The sequence below is a fragment of the Pan troglodytes genome, chromosome 19 (assembly GCF_028858775.2).
Source record: "Pan troglodytes isolate AG18354 chromosome 19, NHGRI_mPanTro3-v2.0_pri, whole genome shotgun sequence".
NCBI lineage: Eukaryota > Metazoa > Chordata > Mammalia > Primates > Hominidae > Pan > Pan troglodytes.
This window is the reverse complement of record NC_072417.2, coordinates 68,954,334-68,970,831: the sequence shown is the minus strand read 5'-3', so window position 1 is coordinate 68,970,831 and position 16,498 is coordinate 68,954,334. Positions and strand designations below refer to the sequence as shown.

At 41.3% G+C, this 16,498-nt stretch overlaps 1 protein-coding gene across 2 annotated transcripts in view; it reads right to left on the bottom strand.

Moving 5' to 3' along the window:
* Window positions 1-544: 544 nt before the first annotated feature.
* The window catches only part of PCTP (phosphatidylcholine transfer protein), a 93,500-nt gene continuing 77,546 nt past the window's right edge, over window positions 545-16,498 (bottom strand). For both annotated transcript variants that reach the window (XR_675393.5, XR_008540504.2), the window contains exon 7: window positions 545-630. The gene's annotated coding sequence lies outside the window, so the exon portion shown is untranslated. The remainder of the gene's footprint in view (window positions 631-16,498) is intronic.

The following is a 16,498-nucleotide window of genomic DNA, read 5'->3' as shown; positions in this document are numbered from 1 at the left end:
ATTTGAATCTTATCCTAAAAGAAGTGTGAGGCCTCTGAAGGATTTCATGCAGTGCAATCATCCTTAAACATAATCAGAAAACATTTTAAATGCCCTCATGGCTAAGACCTGAAAACAAACAAGATCAAGACTAGAAGAAAAAAGATAATATAACATTATTATAATATAAAATATTATCAATATTATACCTTATTACACATCATTAATATGACAAGTAGTTAGAATTTTTTTAGACTGTTGACAATTTCTGGACTTTACCATAGTAAGATGAACTGGGTACATGTAATATAACCTGTATTTGATTTTTAATGTGTTTACAGGGCCATGATAGCATCTATGAATCAGTGTCTTGGGTTTAGAACACTCTCTTACAAACAGTAAATAATTACTTTTTATTTGTGTCTTCTCAGCTTCGGCAGGACACCGTCACACCACATGTGCTTTCCAGGGCTTGTCTTATTTATGTGTCTTCTCTCTTTGCAGTTAGTTGGTCTACAATCAAAAACAATATTCCCATGGTTATAGACAGGAGGAGCCCTCTTCCATCCGCCGCTGCCTCTATGAAATTCCAGCATCATTTTTCTGGTTTTCATTTGGAAACAAAGCCACTGAAGAGTATCTTTGAAGAGTCTGAAATCCATAAAACAGAGAGCAAATAAACTGAAAATAGAACCGGAAAACTTATTTGTTCTTTCCCTTGAGTTCTTGTGCAGACTAGGAATTATGATGCAACCTGACTGGCTGACCATAAATTGTCCAATTTCTTCACGCCTCCAAGCTGACGCCAACCTGTCATCAAGATCTGGTCTTGATCTCTCCAGTCTGGTTCTTCACTTTTTAAACTAAAGCCTGGCTCTTTGCAGTCTCTTTCTGATTAACTTAGGATCTGGCTTTTCTCAGTCAAATTTCTGCCCATTCAAGAACTGATATAACAATACACAATTTCCTGGGACTTCCAACATCTCAGTGAAAATAAGGCAATGGAAAAAACACGTAACTTAAACCAAACAGTTCCCATTTGCTCTGAAGTTCAAGAGCTAGTTCTGGATAATATAGGCCTCTACTTATTCAAGTGTACCTTCACTGTAGACTTTCCTGACCCTCTTATTTAAAATTGCAACCTGCCCCCATGCCCCATTCCATTTGCCCCACACTAATTTTTGTGTATCTCTTATTGTAACTTGTTTATTATAGTTATTGTTTATTGCCTGTTGCTCCCCTCAACCCCAAAAATGTAAAGTTCACAAGGACAAAGACTTTTTCTTTTTTTATTCATTGAAGTATTTTAAGAGTATATGAGAGTACCTTGTGCATAATATATATTCAGTAAATGTTTTCTGAATATGGGAGGTGTACTTATATATTTTTTCTATATACACACATACTCACATCTATATCTCAATAAAGAGAATTAGCTAGATAGGTAAATAGAGGTTAAGAGGGAGGGAGGGAGGTAGACAGAGATGGTTTTGTGTTTATATGGGAGTATAGGAAAAGGTATAAGGAGAGAGAACATTAAAACAGAGTCAGCCAGAATGAGAATCACCATGTCATATTTCTAGAAACAATGATTTCTGTATGAGTAATTTGCATACCCAATCTAAAAATTCCTTGTGGAATCACAGAGGACTGATTGGAATTGAGATTCTTCCAGGAAATGCAGGATAGTCTCTGTGCTCATTATTTTGATCTCGCCCAAGGTATGACGGCCCCCTCCTCACTTGGAATATTCACCCGAGATCCAGAATTATAGATCCTAGAGAAGCTTCAAAACCACAGACCATGGCATTAAAGAGGTAAAGGAGAAAACTGGAGAGCTCTTCTCAGTGGCAATACCAAAGTAGTGACTCAAGAATGTTTTATCACATCTCCATTTCCAAGTTAGACTCAGTAAAAATATAATCTGCATAAAAGCCATAGTAAGACTTCAATTCAAATATTCTGAGACACCTCCATGCTCACTCAACTCTACTGCGCCCTTCTCACCAGATGGCTACCCACAACCTCTCCTCTGTGGAAGTTCCACAACCACAGTACTACTTGTCTACTTTCCCTGCATGATCTGCAGCCTATAGTGCAATCTCCAAGCTGTGAACCCATCTAGTACCAATGCCTCAAGTGCTTCAATAATCAGAGTACTTTGAGAGCTTTAATTCTGAAAGGAGGCTACTAATGACGTGGATTTCCCTCTAAAAATCTCCATGTACTATGATTTCAAGTCTTTCTGTGTCTCTTTATCTTTTTCTGTTTCTGTCTCTGTCTTTTGCAAACACACATACACATACGTATCAATTACAGTAGTCCCCACCTTGTTCGTGGGAGATATGTTTCAAGGACCCCCAGTAAATGCCTGAAACTGCAGATAGCGTTGAACCCTATACATACAGGTTGAGTATCCCTTATCCGAAACTCTTGGGACCAGAAGTGTTTAGGATTTCAGACGTTTTTGGATTTTGGAATATTTGCACTGCTTGAGCATCCCAAATCCAAAAATCCAGAATCCAAAATGCTCCAATGTATATCATGTTGACACTCAAACAGTTTCACATTTTAGAGCATTTCGGATTTCGGATTTTCAGATTTGGAATTCTGAACCTTGCACTCTTGTTTCTTTTTCTATACCTATGTACCTATGATAAGGTTTAATTTATAAATTAGGCACAGTAAGAAGTCAACATTAATAACTAATGATAAAATAGAACAATTATAACAATATGCCATAATAAAGGTAATGTGAATGTGTGCTTGCACTCTCACTCTTGCGCTGTCTCTCTAAATATCTTAATATTTTTGGATTGTAGTTGTCCATGGGCAACCAAAACCATGGAAAACAAAATCATGGATGTGCACTACTATATAGGGTATTTTTCTATGGCCTCAGTGAGCACATCATTCATTTCTGGTGGTTATAGATGAATTTGGATTAATTATCTACATGGATGTAAAATACTGTTTATGCAACTGTGGATTGGAATTATACAAGCTTTATTTTTCTTTTTCAAGTAAAGTGTACAAAGATACAGTTTATTCCATCTTCCCTCTGGGGAATCTACATATTCATGTTGTATGTGATGAGTGTGTTGCTATGGAAATAATTATGGCTTTACATTAAGTAGCCAGAAAGCCAGCAACAAGAAAATTGGTTTTATTTACCATTCAGTCATGTATTTCCACCCCCTACCCTGTCCCAGCAGACTCTATGCCCTGAAGTTTTCCAGAATTCCTTGCTACAAGAGCGATTCAGATATGACCACTGGATGGCCACTTTGGGCAATGGTGACTGGTGCAAAATTTAAAAAAATCTGTTGTTGTTTCTTCGAAAAAATAAAAAGATATCCATCACTTTAAACTAAATAAAGGACAGGAATATACATTCCAATGGATCTCACCTTGAAAACGTGCTTCAGTTGTTGTTTACCACTAAACCTTTGACTTCTTATGAGGACACTGGTCCTGCACCCCAGTTAGCTCCATGCTTTTCCACCCTGGGTGGTCATTAGAATCCCCTGGAGAAACTTTAAAAACCTATAGATATCTTGTCCCTGTATAAACCAGGCTCCATGGGGTTGGGACCAGACATCATAATTTTTCAAAAGTTCCCCGGGTGATTTTAACATTCAGTGCAGGGTTGAGAAACGTGGAACTAGCTGGTGGGCAGAAGCCTCCCCTACCATCAAGTCAGCTTTCCATTTGACTTTCCTGCTATTTTTATGAAAGTAGTTGGAATCCTGGCCCAATAAATAGCTCTTATTACTGAGTGCTCACTGCAGCCAGAGACTTTGCATACCTCATCTCTACAAAATCGTTATTGTTCCGCTTTTATACAAAAAGAAATTGAGGCTCAAAGGGATTAAGAAGCAGCAGCGATGAAAAAAAAATCTGTTAAGTCACTGCTGCTACTCTTTACTAGAGGATTAAAATGACATATGATAATAGAAAAAACAAAGTCAAGAGAGATACAGATTCTATCTGCGCTCTCCTATGGATGTTCTATGTGAATGTGTATGTTTTGTTTTGTTTTGTTTTGTTTTGTTTTTGTTTGGTTTGGTTTGGTTTTGTTAACCATGAGCCTCAGCTTCTTTCTTAGCAAGATGACAGAATTAGATCAAATGCCTTCCAGTTTCCCCCGAGCCTTAGCATTCTGTATGCTATGGTTGAAACTGCACAGCCCGTAGAAACAGATAGACTAGCTTTTTAATACTGGATAGGTTAAATAGCTCATTTATGAGCTCTGTAATCTCCGATAAGTACACTTCTTTGAGCTCCAGTTTTCTTTATCTTTAAAATTAAAAAATAAATCCGAGTTGTCTTCCAGATTGTGGTGAGGTCTGGGATAATGCACATAAATTGCTTGGTTCACATTAGATATTCAATAAAAAGCACCATTTGATATGTGTTTATTCCGTCACTCTTCATTCAATAAATATCATGGAAGGTCTTTGAGATTCTGGGCTATAATGATGAGCAAAAACCAGTGCTAAGTTTTCCCTCACAGAGCTTACAATCTAGTGAGGGAAGAGAAATTAACTGAGACAAATGCAAAATTGCAACTGCAACAAGCACGAACATGGAGCTAAGAGATGCTATAGTAGGAGAATTTGACCTGGTCAGGGAAGTTAGAAGAGGCTTCCTGAGGAAGTGAACCTTTAACTGAGATGAGATGTAGGAATATATGCTAACAAAATCATGACAATAGGGCAGAGGGGACAGTAGGGACAACCTCTATTGCAGATTTCACTGTGGCTAGAGCAGAGATGAATGCGGCTGAGAGTGGTTATTGACCAGGCACTGAATAGTGCTTGCAGGCTGTATTAAGGAATTCTGTCTGAAGCTTACGAGCAAAGAAAGTTGTTACAAGATGTTAAACAGGATTGAAATATGATTAAGTTTGCATTTTTTTGTTCTCTTTTGTTTGAGACAGGGTCTTGTTCTGTCACCCAATCTGGAGTGCAGTCGTGCAATCATAGCTCACTGCAGCCTCAATCTCCTGGGCTCAAGAGATCCTCCTGTCTCAGCCTCCAAGTAGCTGGGACTAAAGGTGCACACTATCATGCCCTGCTATTTTTTATTTTTTTATTTTTGTAGAGATTAGGTCTTTCTATATTTCCCAGGCTGGTCTCAAACTCCTGGCCTCAAGCGATTCTCCCAGCTATGGCCTCCTGAAGTGCTGGGATTAAAGGTGTGAGCCACAGCACTCAGCTTGCATTTTGAAAAGAACACTCTGGTGCAAAGATCAGACTGGCAGGGAGTCGGCAGAGTGAGGACAATGAAGTGAATGAGGAAGAAGTCGACCCCTGGGCAAGAGAGATGATGGTGGCTCTGTCAGAAGATGGTTACAGACATGGAGAGATATGATGGATTTGAGGATGTAAGGGGGATTAAATAGACAATTTTGGCAAAGGATTTGGAGTGAGAGCTGGTGAGGGAGACAAAGAGAAAGGAAGACATATGAGGATTCTGGATTACGTAACCAAATGAAAATTGGCGCTATTTGCCAAGACATGTGACCCAGGTTGGGAGTTTTATGGCGCGAAAGGGCATTGAAAAAGATGATGAGATAGGTTTTAGACATGTCGAGTTTTAAGGGCATCCAAATCTTCTAAGAGGCACATTTACCAAAGGCAAGTACCATTATAGGTACCCAAGAAAGGAAGTTTCCCAGTGATGATTCAACACCGTACGAATACAATCTAAGAGTCTAGTGCACACGTTCTTATCTCTCCCCGATCCATTATGCACATGGAAGCTAGAATGGCCTTTACCAATGCAAACCCATTTAGGTTGCCATTGTCTGAAATCTTGTTATTACCACCCACTGCTTGCAGCATTATGTCTAAAGTTCTTCATGCGGCTCACAAGACTCTCCCTCATCATTGGCTGCACCTCCATCCTTGAGTGAGCTCATCTCACTTTGCTTCTACTCATTGCTGCCTCCATGTTGTCATCCTTTCATTTCTCAGATATGCCAAACTCCTTCCTGTAACTACCATATCTATGATCAAACTCCATCATACCACCATACAACCTTCACATCACCAGACTAGTCCTGCTACTCCTCCAAGATTCTATTTAAACACTACAGTCTCAGGGACACCTTCTCTATTCCCTGCTCCACCATCGACTAGGTTAGATCCCCTTGATGTACATTCCCCCAGCACTCTCCTTTTCACTGCCTATCACAACAGGAAATATAGAATTATTTGTATAATTTTGGCTTATTATTAGTCACTCTTACTAGAATAAGGTCTATGTATTTATTTCTTATTGATGTAGTCTTAGCATGGAGGTGACCAAGGAAAATTTCATGGCAGAAGACAATAAAGCTATAACTTTGTCTTCAATGTGTCCCAGGAAGAAACAATGGCAGGACAAAGGTATGGAGTTGAAGCTAACATATATTCAAAAACATACTTGATAGTTTAGCCCTAGGCCCAGGAAGAACTTTAAGGAGAAGAATGCTGTTTCTGTGAAGAGTAGCAGTCTGTTTTGCTGAAGATAACCCAGGAAGTCTCCCAGTTCTGCAAAGAATATGCGTTAGGTGGCCATTGAAGGAAAGTACTTCAAAGAGATAGATAAGGCAAGGATAGAGAAGACCCTTCACCTCACAGGCAGACAAAAGTCCACTGACTCAACCTTGTCTTTGGGGCACTTGGTATGTTCAATGAAAAAATAATTAAAGACATAATGGTGGACTAAACCACTCTTTTTTAGTTTATAGTATACACAAGTAGTATCAGTTGCCAAAGATTTTAGAAAACTTTTTTGGGCTAAAAGCATGTAGTTTATCAAATTCTATCCACTAGGTTATGTCATTTTTTATGAATTGGAAAATATTAATTATGTCATTTCATTGAATTTTTATGAGTAAACATGTTGGTTGAACTCATAAGGCACTCATTCTCCTACTTCTCCTTCAGGGTGGGAAAAAAACTAAGTGAACCTACAAGGTTGGGTCATGTTATACCACAATAGGTATTTGCTAGCCTATTGCAACACAGAAGAATAAAGAATCTAAGTTGAGGTGGAAGATGCACTAGACACTTTTTATTTTTGCCTTCCCAATATCAATCTCCCATTCAGCAAGTGTTTTGTGGGCACATTTGATTCAGATTTAGCTGACTTCCTTCCAAATCTCCAGGGCAGGACACATGACCCAGTTGGAATCAATTAAAATAGTATGTTCCCTCAGTTTTCATTACTGGTAAATAGGCAGTCTGTGGTCTCCCAACTCCTATTGGGACTATCAAGAGAAAGACATCCTACTAGTCAATCTGCTGGTCAGACCTCAGCCTGGCACTTCAGGTAGCCACCTTGTACCAGATAGGAGAGCCTGATGGAGGTTTGGGACAGTGATAAGGAAAGCAAACCCATGGGATAAAGGAAACATTGTCTTAGCGACAATGTCTGAGTTTTTATCACCAACTCTTCTTGAAGTGAGACTATCTCTGCATTTTATACTTCTAAGCTAATAAATCCTCCATATTTAAGTTTCTGTCCCTTGCAATGGGAATAATTTGAAACTGGCTATATCAAATAGTAAAGGATATCAAAATCCAAAGAATGATGAGGCCAGAAGAGGTAATAAGTCAATAAGCCAGAAGCAAAGTAGAAATCAGAAAATGAGGAAGGAAGATTTTTGAGCCAAAGGTGAATGGTTGTCGTGAACCAAGCTAGGAAAAGTGGGACTGCAGGAGTTTAGGCTTTTGTGGTGCTTGAAGCATGGGACAGGTAGCAGTTCAACATGCATGAAAGGGCTAAAGAATACTGTGTTTGCTGCCATAATGAAGTCCCATGAACTGGTGGCTTGGGATGGCAGGCATTTATTGTCTCACACTTCTGGAGGCTGGAAATCTGAAATCGAGGTGCTGGTGGGTCATGCTCCCTCCGAAGTCTCTAAGGGAGTATCCTTCCTTGCCTCTTCAAGCTTCTGGCAGCCCCAGACTACTTAGCTTGTGGCAGCATCACTCCAAGCTCTACCTTCAACTTCCCATAATTGTCTTCCCTCTGTGTCTCCACATCTGTGTCCAAATTTCCCTCTTCTTATAAGGCCATAATCGTATTGGATTTAGGGCCCACCCTATTCTAGGATGACCTTATCTTAACTCATTACATCTGCAATAACCCTATTCTCAGATAAGGTCACATTCTGAGGTACCTGGGGCTGGACTTCAACATATCTTTTTGAGGAACACAACTCAACCTATTACAAATACTGACTTGCCTAAACCCTTAGAATTACCACCTGGGAAATTTATTCTTTTGCATCCCTCTGCCCCCCTCCTCTTTTTCACATCCCCTCCACCGTTCAATAGAACTCTTTCTAATTACTTTCTTATCCAGGATCCAAGCTGTCTGTCTATCAGGTTAACTTTCCAGTCCTCCCCTATTTTCAGAAAACTCTACCCATACACCATCCACACCATTATGTGCATGGGGCTCCCAAAGGGCATGTTCCTATACACACACACAAGCGATGGACCTCAGGTGAAAAGCTGATCCTTCCTAAGCTAAAATCCCCTTCTAGGAACTTGGAATTGAGACTGGGAAAGACATGTGGGCTCTTTCCTGGTGGCTAGATCTTTTCCACTTAGGAGTTGCAGGCTGTAGCCATTTTTTCTCACATGGACTGAGAGGCAGAGAAAGCCAGTTTTGACACAGGGAGGGGAACAACACACACTGAGGCCTGTTGGGGGTGGAGGGCAGGGAGAGGGAGAGCATCAGGAAAAGTTGGTAATGCATGCTGGGCTTAATACCTAGGTGATGAGTTGATAGGTGCAGCAAATCACTGTGGCACATGTCTACCTATGTAACAAACCTTCACATCCTGCACATGTACCTCAGAACTTAAAATTTAAAAAAATAATAATTTTTAAAAGAGAGAGAACAAAACTGACTCCAAAAGCAGAGTAGATACAAGAGGAAAGTAGGGGTGCTGTGGGCATTCTAGGCTCTAGTTTCAGTCAGCTCCTGAGACTCAGGGGCTTCCTCCTTATGCTTGTGTTTCGTGAGATACACCTCTTTCATTATTCTAATTCACCTACATTTTTGTAAGTCAGTCTTCAGACATAAATAAGTTATAAATATGTTATAAATATACTCTATCAAAATCTGCTATTAAGGAAGTTTCTGATACGATTGTACACACTGATATGTGAAGGATTTGAAGGCTCAACATGTTTTATAGTCCAGGATAATCTAGAGCTAGAAGTCTTAATCCAAGGATATGAAACTAAGGAACGGCAAAAAAAGGCAGGACGCAAGGTCTTTCAGCGGGGGATGAGAATATTCCAATTGCTTCTAAATAACATTGTGCAAAGAGAATTCAAAATTAATAAGTGGTTCTCAAACCTGAGCATGCGTGAGAGTCACCTAGAAGGCTTGCAAAATACAGAGATCTAGGACCACCTCTGAATGTATGAATTGGTAGATCTGCACACAAGGGTTTGCCTTTCTAACAATTCCCAGGGTGATTTGATGCTGTTGGTCTAGAGAACATACTTTGAAAACCACTAATTTTGAAGTCTGGCATTGGGTGAGGAAACTGTGCCAGGCAGTGCATGAGAGCACTTACAAACTTTTCTTTGTGTGGGAGGATACTTCCCTTATTTGGACCAGCACTGTGGATAAATTGTTCATTTTTGAAAAGCCTTTAGAGAAATTCAGAGGAAGTATGTAGAAGGCACAATTTAAGTTTCTTTGCAGATTGTTCCTTCAAAAGTATAAATTTTGGAGGTTACTTGTTGTATTCAGAAAAGATCCTGGATTCCAAGCCTGAAACTTTGCTTCTGTATCTATACTTGCTGTGGAACGTCTATTGGGTCTCAAGTTTCTTATCTCTCAAATAAAATAATTGAATTATTTTATCTCTTAGATCACTCTTGGCTCTAATATCCTCACATCTATGATGTTGCTCAAATATTCCTCCTGCAACTCCCCTGAGTGATATTTCCTAAGCGAATACATTCAAAGACCATCTCTAACCACCTCAGTCCACACCCCTCTGAAGGACAGAGTGGCGGTGAGTGTGAAGCATTCAGTACTTTGCAGTGTTCCCAGGGAACATATGACAAAAGTTGAACCAAGAGGAAACTGCCCCAGAGGAGAAGGACGGTCTCTTTAAACTCTTAAACCATTTACACTGAATTGTGCTGAAGTTTTTGCAACCATTTAGAGCCCCCAAAGCCCTCAACTTAGCTTGGGGTGCTGATCAAAACAAATGGGATGTTGTAAATCATACTCCAATGTCCAGGGCCTAGCAGAACACAGGCAATATTTGATATTCAGCAAAATTGTTTTAGCCCATCGAACATATTGATCAAGGGAATATTCCTTTGTGCCCAGAAGGCTCAGACAAGACACAATTTGATAGACACATGTGTCAGCCATAGCATTAGGGATTACACGCAGCAGCTCTCAAAGGCCTAGGGGCATAATACATTGCATGAATTTGGAAAACACACTCAGGTTGAAGCCATCGATGCTCTTTCAACCAAGTATTCAGGCATTCTTGCCTTTGTAAGAACTGCAAGCAAAGAAAGAACACCACCAATGAGTTTGCAGGTGAGAGACATTAAAAACTGGGAGGAGAGGTGAAAGGAGAGAAGAACAATTTGCTATCTGTGTTCTTCATTCCAAGCCTTCCTGGAGCAGAAATTTCTCTTCTTCTTTTCCCCCTTCAAACGTCCTGAGGCAGTAGCCATTTTAGAAGAAGGATGTATCTGGACATTAAAATAGTAAAAATAATAATAGCATGATACTTTGTGCAATCAGTATTCTAAGTACTAAGGAATACAGATAATTGAGACACAGAGCTTGCCCTCAAGGATCTCATATCCTCACCTGAGAGTGAGCTTTCAAAATATACTTCCAACGGCATAGTGACAGAACTATTGTGGTGTGCAGAAAGGTGAGACAGAAACTCAAGCTTGCTTGGGTGTTTCTGTTTTTGTTTTTTGTTGTTGTTGTTGTTGTTTGTTTGTTTGTTTGAGATGGAGTCTCGTTCTGTCGCCCAGGCTGGAGTGCAGTGGTGCGATCTCGGCTCACTGCAAGCTCTGCCTCCTGGGTTCATGCCATTCTCTTGCCTCAGCCTCCCAAGTAGCTGGGACTACAGGTGCCCACCACCACGCCCAGCTAATTTTTTGTTAGTGGAGACGGGGTTTCACTGTGTTAGCCAGGATGATCTCAATCTCCTGACCTCGAGATCTGCCTGCCTTGGCCTCCCAAAGTGCTGGGATTACAGGTGTGAGCCACCACGTCCGGCCGGGTGTTTCTGTTTTGATGGCAAAATGTCTGTTTGGCCGGGCGTGGTGGCTCACACCTATAATCCCAGCACTTTGGGAGGCCGAGGCAGGTGGATCACGAGGTCACAAGATCGAGACCATCCTGGCTAACACGGTGAAACCCCGTCTCTACTAAAAATACAAAAAATTAGCCGGGCGTGGTGGTGGGCGCCTGTAGTCCCAGCTACTCAGGAGGCTGAGGCAGGAGAACAGCTTGAACCCGGGAGGCGGAGCTTGCAATGAGCCGAGATCGCGCCACTGCACTCCAGCCTGGGTGACAGAGCGAGACTCCGTCTCAAAAAAAAAAAAAAAAAAAAAAAGTCTGTTTGACTAAAAGCAGTTAAAATATTCCTTTTGTAACCAAGGTGTCCCTGCCAGCTGCTGAAGAGGCAGGGACTGCTGAAATACCTGGTCTCAGGCTGAAGTTCTACATGAGTGGTGGAGGGTTTTTCCAGGAAGACAACTGTGAGCATAATGCTGATTTCATTCTGAGGCCTGTGCAGTTATTAAGGAGGACCAACCATGCATCAGCTATACTGGAATCCCCTGGAGTATTTGTTAATAACTCAGACCCTGGGGCCTCTCCTCAGACCCAGAGAATCAAAATGTCTATGAGAATGAATCCTAACAAGGAAATGAGAGGCAGAAGTATCATGAACATCTTTATTCATCAACCCCTTCGTTGCATAGTCTACATCAAGAAGGCTAGATACAAAGAGGTGATCAGAATTCACAGCTTTCTGAAGGCTGTAGACTTTGCCTCCTCTTTCCCCCGTCTAAGACAATGAGAAAACAAAAGTGTATACTGTTCTCTGAAAGGCACAGGAAGAGTCAACATAAGATATAGACCCCTGGTTTATAGTTAAAGTAAGTAAGTTTGAAACAGGCTAGGTAAAATAGGTTTCTTTACTGCCAGAAATTTTAGAATATTTAACAGGTTTATATGTACTGTCAATACCTAAGAGGCTGTGCATCAGTCAAATTCAGCTGCAGATAATAAAACCACTCTTATTTTAATTAGCAAGGGATTTGATACAAGGAATTGAGAGCTTATAAATTTGTTGGAACACTGGCAATGCAAGCTCCGTGCTGGGCCTGCAGGAATAATTTTCAGAATCACAGCAGAGTACTGGCTTGCTAAGGGAACTCAGTTACGATCCGGAAATTGCCACAGGAACCATTCCATGACAGTTAAATAAATGTCTCCCTGCCTACTTACCCCAGTTTCAAATTCATGTCTTATGCAAATACATCTGACTGGTAGCCTAATCGTATCTGGAACTCTAGTGCAAAGGAGTTTGGGAAATACAGGGTTTAGGTAGTAAACTTGACGTTGGAACAGATATTGAGTGAGACAATGTATTATATACACCACAGGCATGCCTGGTACACAACATTTTCTGAAGTTATTTAAGGACACAAAACCATTTTTTTAAAGAAGCCTCTTGAAAAGCAAGTGTTTCAGGTAACACCCTTTCACAAATACTAACCCAGGTCTGTCTCCTCATTGGCAAGGAAGGAAGCTGATGCCCAAAGCGGTTGGCTATTTGGCTGATGCTACCCAGTGAATTAGCCGCAGAACAGGGAGGGCATGGAGCCAGGTGTGACCCTCCTCAGTTGTCCAGCCTTGCTTCTTGCAACACAAAGTGGTGCCTTTGCTTCACTTTTAAGGAAGCTTGAACTGAACTCCTGAATTATGCAACAACAGAGCAAGCTAATAAGCTCTCCTGAACCTCCAATTAAGTACAAGGATAATTCTACCCTGGAGTTAGGAGAGCAGCTGAGACTGGGAGTATTACAAGAACTGTCAGCTACCGAGTCGCTTTTTAAACCTGGCGTTTCACCCTTGCTGCTTTTGGAGGGAAAGTGGGAGGAGAAGAAGAAAAGCTCTCCGGTCTCAGCCCACTTTGGACAGCCCGTAATTGATTGAATGGGCTCTTCTCCTATTTGGGCAAAAGGGAAGAAGGCTGCTGCCCCTGCCCTGCAAACCTGGCAGGAAGAGAAGGCGCCGACAGCTGGCAAGAGGGTTTTCTGTTAGGAACAAATCTGCCTTTGTATCAGTTTTGACCTCATGTTTTCAGCCACCCCTCTGAAATCTAATTTTTCTCCTGCAGGACTATTATACTGCTGCCTCACAGCAGCCGGCCTGACACCACTTCATGTGCTCCCAGGCATGTCTAAGCCTTCTCCCAGAAATCTGATTTCATCATGGCAACCTCCATCTCCCCTAACCCCTCAACTAAAAAGATTCATTTTTCTGTGTATTTCTCTGCTCAGCACTTACAAATGTGTTTGTTTTGCACTGTTTTAATTATTCTGATTTATTAATGTCACGTGTTTTTCTACAGTGTAATTGCAGTCCTAAGATACCTCAGATTATTAAAAAATAAAAGCAGTTGTTCCAGTGGTGGAAAGGAAACCATCTTTCAGATTCACAAAAACGATGTTATTTTTCCTGTCAGAATGTGGAATTTTACCAACCAATTTTCATTTTTAAGGTGACAGGTACACTTTTTGTGTGGCAAGCAGAAAATGATAAAGTAGTTGATCAAAACTGGCAAAACCTAAAGCTAAAAGAAAAAAAAATCGCTGACTAGCCAGAAAATCACACCCAAATCAACATGTTCCTAGTCCATCAACAAAAATTGCAGTGCAGTTAAAAATTGTCAGAGGTAAACAGAAAAACAAAACAGATAACAATGTGGCAGTCAGTCATTCAGCCACAGCAGCAGAACTTTCTACTCTATGGTTTTCAAATCACCTCCCCCTACCCCGCAGCACAGTCAAATCTCCTGGGAGCTTGGAAAATCTCCCTGATGCCCAGGTTTTTTAGCCCAGACTGATTAAGTGGAGATCTCTGGGGGTGGAACCCAGACATTAGTATTTTTAAAGCTTTCCAGGGGGTTCATATTGTACAAGGTTGATTGCTCATTACAAATTCTCACCAACAGAATTCAAGTAATATAAATTCTTACATTTAATTCAACATGCTGCCGCTGTTTGGTATCATAAAAACACGGACAATAGGAGACATGCCTGAAATGCTTTGCAAATATAAAACAATTTGCAAAATAAAAAAGCAATTTCACATCTCATTTCATCTTTCCATTTGCCCCATGACTCATGGCCCTTTTTTATAAATGAGAAAGCTGAAGCTCAGAAAAGCTGAATGCATTGTCTGATACCTATAACCAAACATGGAAACACAAGCCACCATCTGTGGATTCTGGTCTCAGTGACAACAGCACCTCAAACATAGAAAGTTCTTTTACAAGCTTGTAGAGAGTGTGTGTGTGTGTGTGTGTGTGTGTGTGTGTGTGTGTGTTTAAATTATTATCCAAACTGTATAGATGAGGTAGTTGAGGCTCAGAGGTGGTAAAAGATTGGTCAAGATCACACAGTTTAGGCTGGGAATAGGGGCTCAAGCTTATAATCCCAGCACTTCAGAAGGCCAAGGCAGGTGGATCACCTGAGGTGAGGAGTTTGAGATCAGCCTGAAGTCAGGAGTTTGAAACCCCATCTCTACTAAAAATACAAAAATTAGCTGGGTGTGGTGGCATTCACCTGTAGTCCCAGCTACTCAAGAAGCTGAGACAGAATTGCTTGAACTGGGGAGGCAGAGGTTGCAGTGAGCCGAGATCGCACCATTGCACTCCAGCCTGGGTGACAGAGCGAGGCTCCACCTCAACAAAAACAGACAAACAAACAAACAAATAAACAAAAATCACACAGTTTAGACTTTAACACCTATAACTCTTCTACCAAACTGATTCACTAGGTGAAGTGTAAGTATGTCTTTATTTTTTTTTTTTCACATATTGGCCTTTGAAGCTCCTTTCTGCACCTCTTGATCATATCTTGGGCAAATCTCAACCTGTATATCCACTCAGGTTTCACAAAGTCTGGTTTAACTATCAATCTCATCTTGAACTCAGCCCCACTGTCTCCTCTTCTCTCTCTGGTGCTAGCTTTCCCCATGGCTCTGGTCCTCAGTGATGATTATTACAGGTGTCTGCTCCTTTGTTCCTGGGACACTTTCTCCTTCTGCATCTCTTCCATTTTTAACATGTAGGGGGGACTGGGAAGAAGCCCTTGAGGGAAAGGAGCAAGAAGCTCTTTTTCCTGACTGGGGCCATATCCGGCACTCCCTTGGCTGTTATGCCCATTGGGAAGCAGAAGTCCAAATATCAGTTTCCTTAAAGTGATTCGTGCCCACTTTTCAGAAGGCCCGGCACTGCTGCACGCTCTCATCTTGCCCCCTCCCCCATCTTCTGCTATTGTCTACAGCTCTTACTACTGGGCTCCATCACCCAGAAGCCAGCCCTTTTGGGCACTGTTTTGGGTTAAATTGCTTCCCACCCTCCCCCGCACAAAGACACATTGAAGTCCTAATCTCCATACCTGTGAATGTGACTTTACCTGGAAACAGAGTTTTTCTAGATGTCATCAAGTTAAGATGAAGTCATTAGAGTGGGTCCTAATCCAATGACTGGTGTCATAAAAAGAGGAGATTTGGAAATAGACATACAAAGAGAAGAGAATGCCATGTGAAAGCACAGAACAGAGGGGGAAGACAGCCATATTAAGATGAAGGCAGAGGTTGGAGTGATGCTGCCACAAGGCGGGAACGTCTGTGCAGGCAGAAACTGGAAGAGGCAGGCAAGGGCCCTCTGCTGAAGGATTCAGTGGGAATACAGCCCTGCTGACACCTCGGTTTCAGATGCCCAGCCCCCAAAACTGTGAGAGAACACATTGTTGTTGTTTTAAGCCACCCAATTTGTAGTACTTTGTTACAGCAGCCCTAGGAGGCTAATACAGACACTGTTCTGCCAAAATGTTCCAATCCAATTACCTATTCCTTTCTCACGTAGGAAACTTACAGCTCCTTGCTTCTCCAATTAGTTATAGAAGGGTTTAGCATACCAATTTTCTGTTCCTTTGCTTCCCACCACAGAGTGCCCCTAGAAAGTTTCCTGCCTTCAAAATTGTCCAAGTGAGAAGCAGTACCAGGCACTATATTAATATACACCCTTGAACGCAAATAGCATAAAATTCAGCTCTATCAAAAACTACTCCATCATGCTTGCTTTGCTGGGAGTAACAGTGGTTTTACAGGACCTGCATCCTAATAAGCTTCTCGCCAGGGAGGGATAAGCTAAGCCCCAATTCCTGCAGGTCCTCTCTCTGACTCCCACCGATTTCTACAAGTGGTTTTCTCA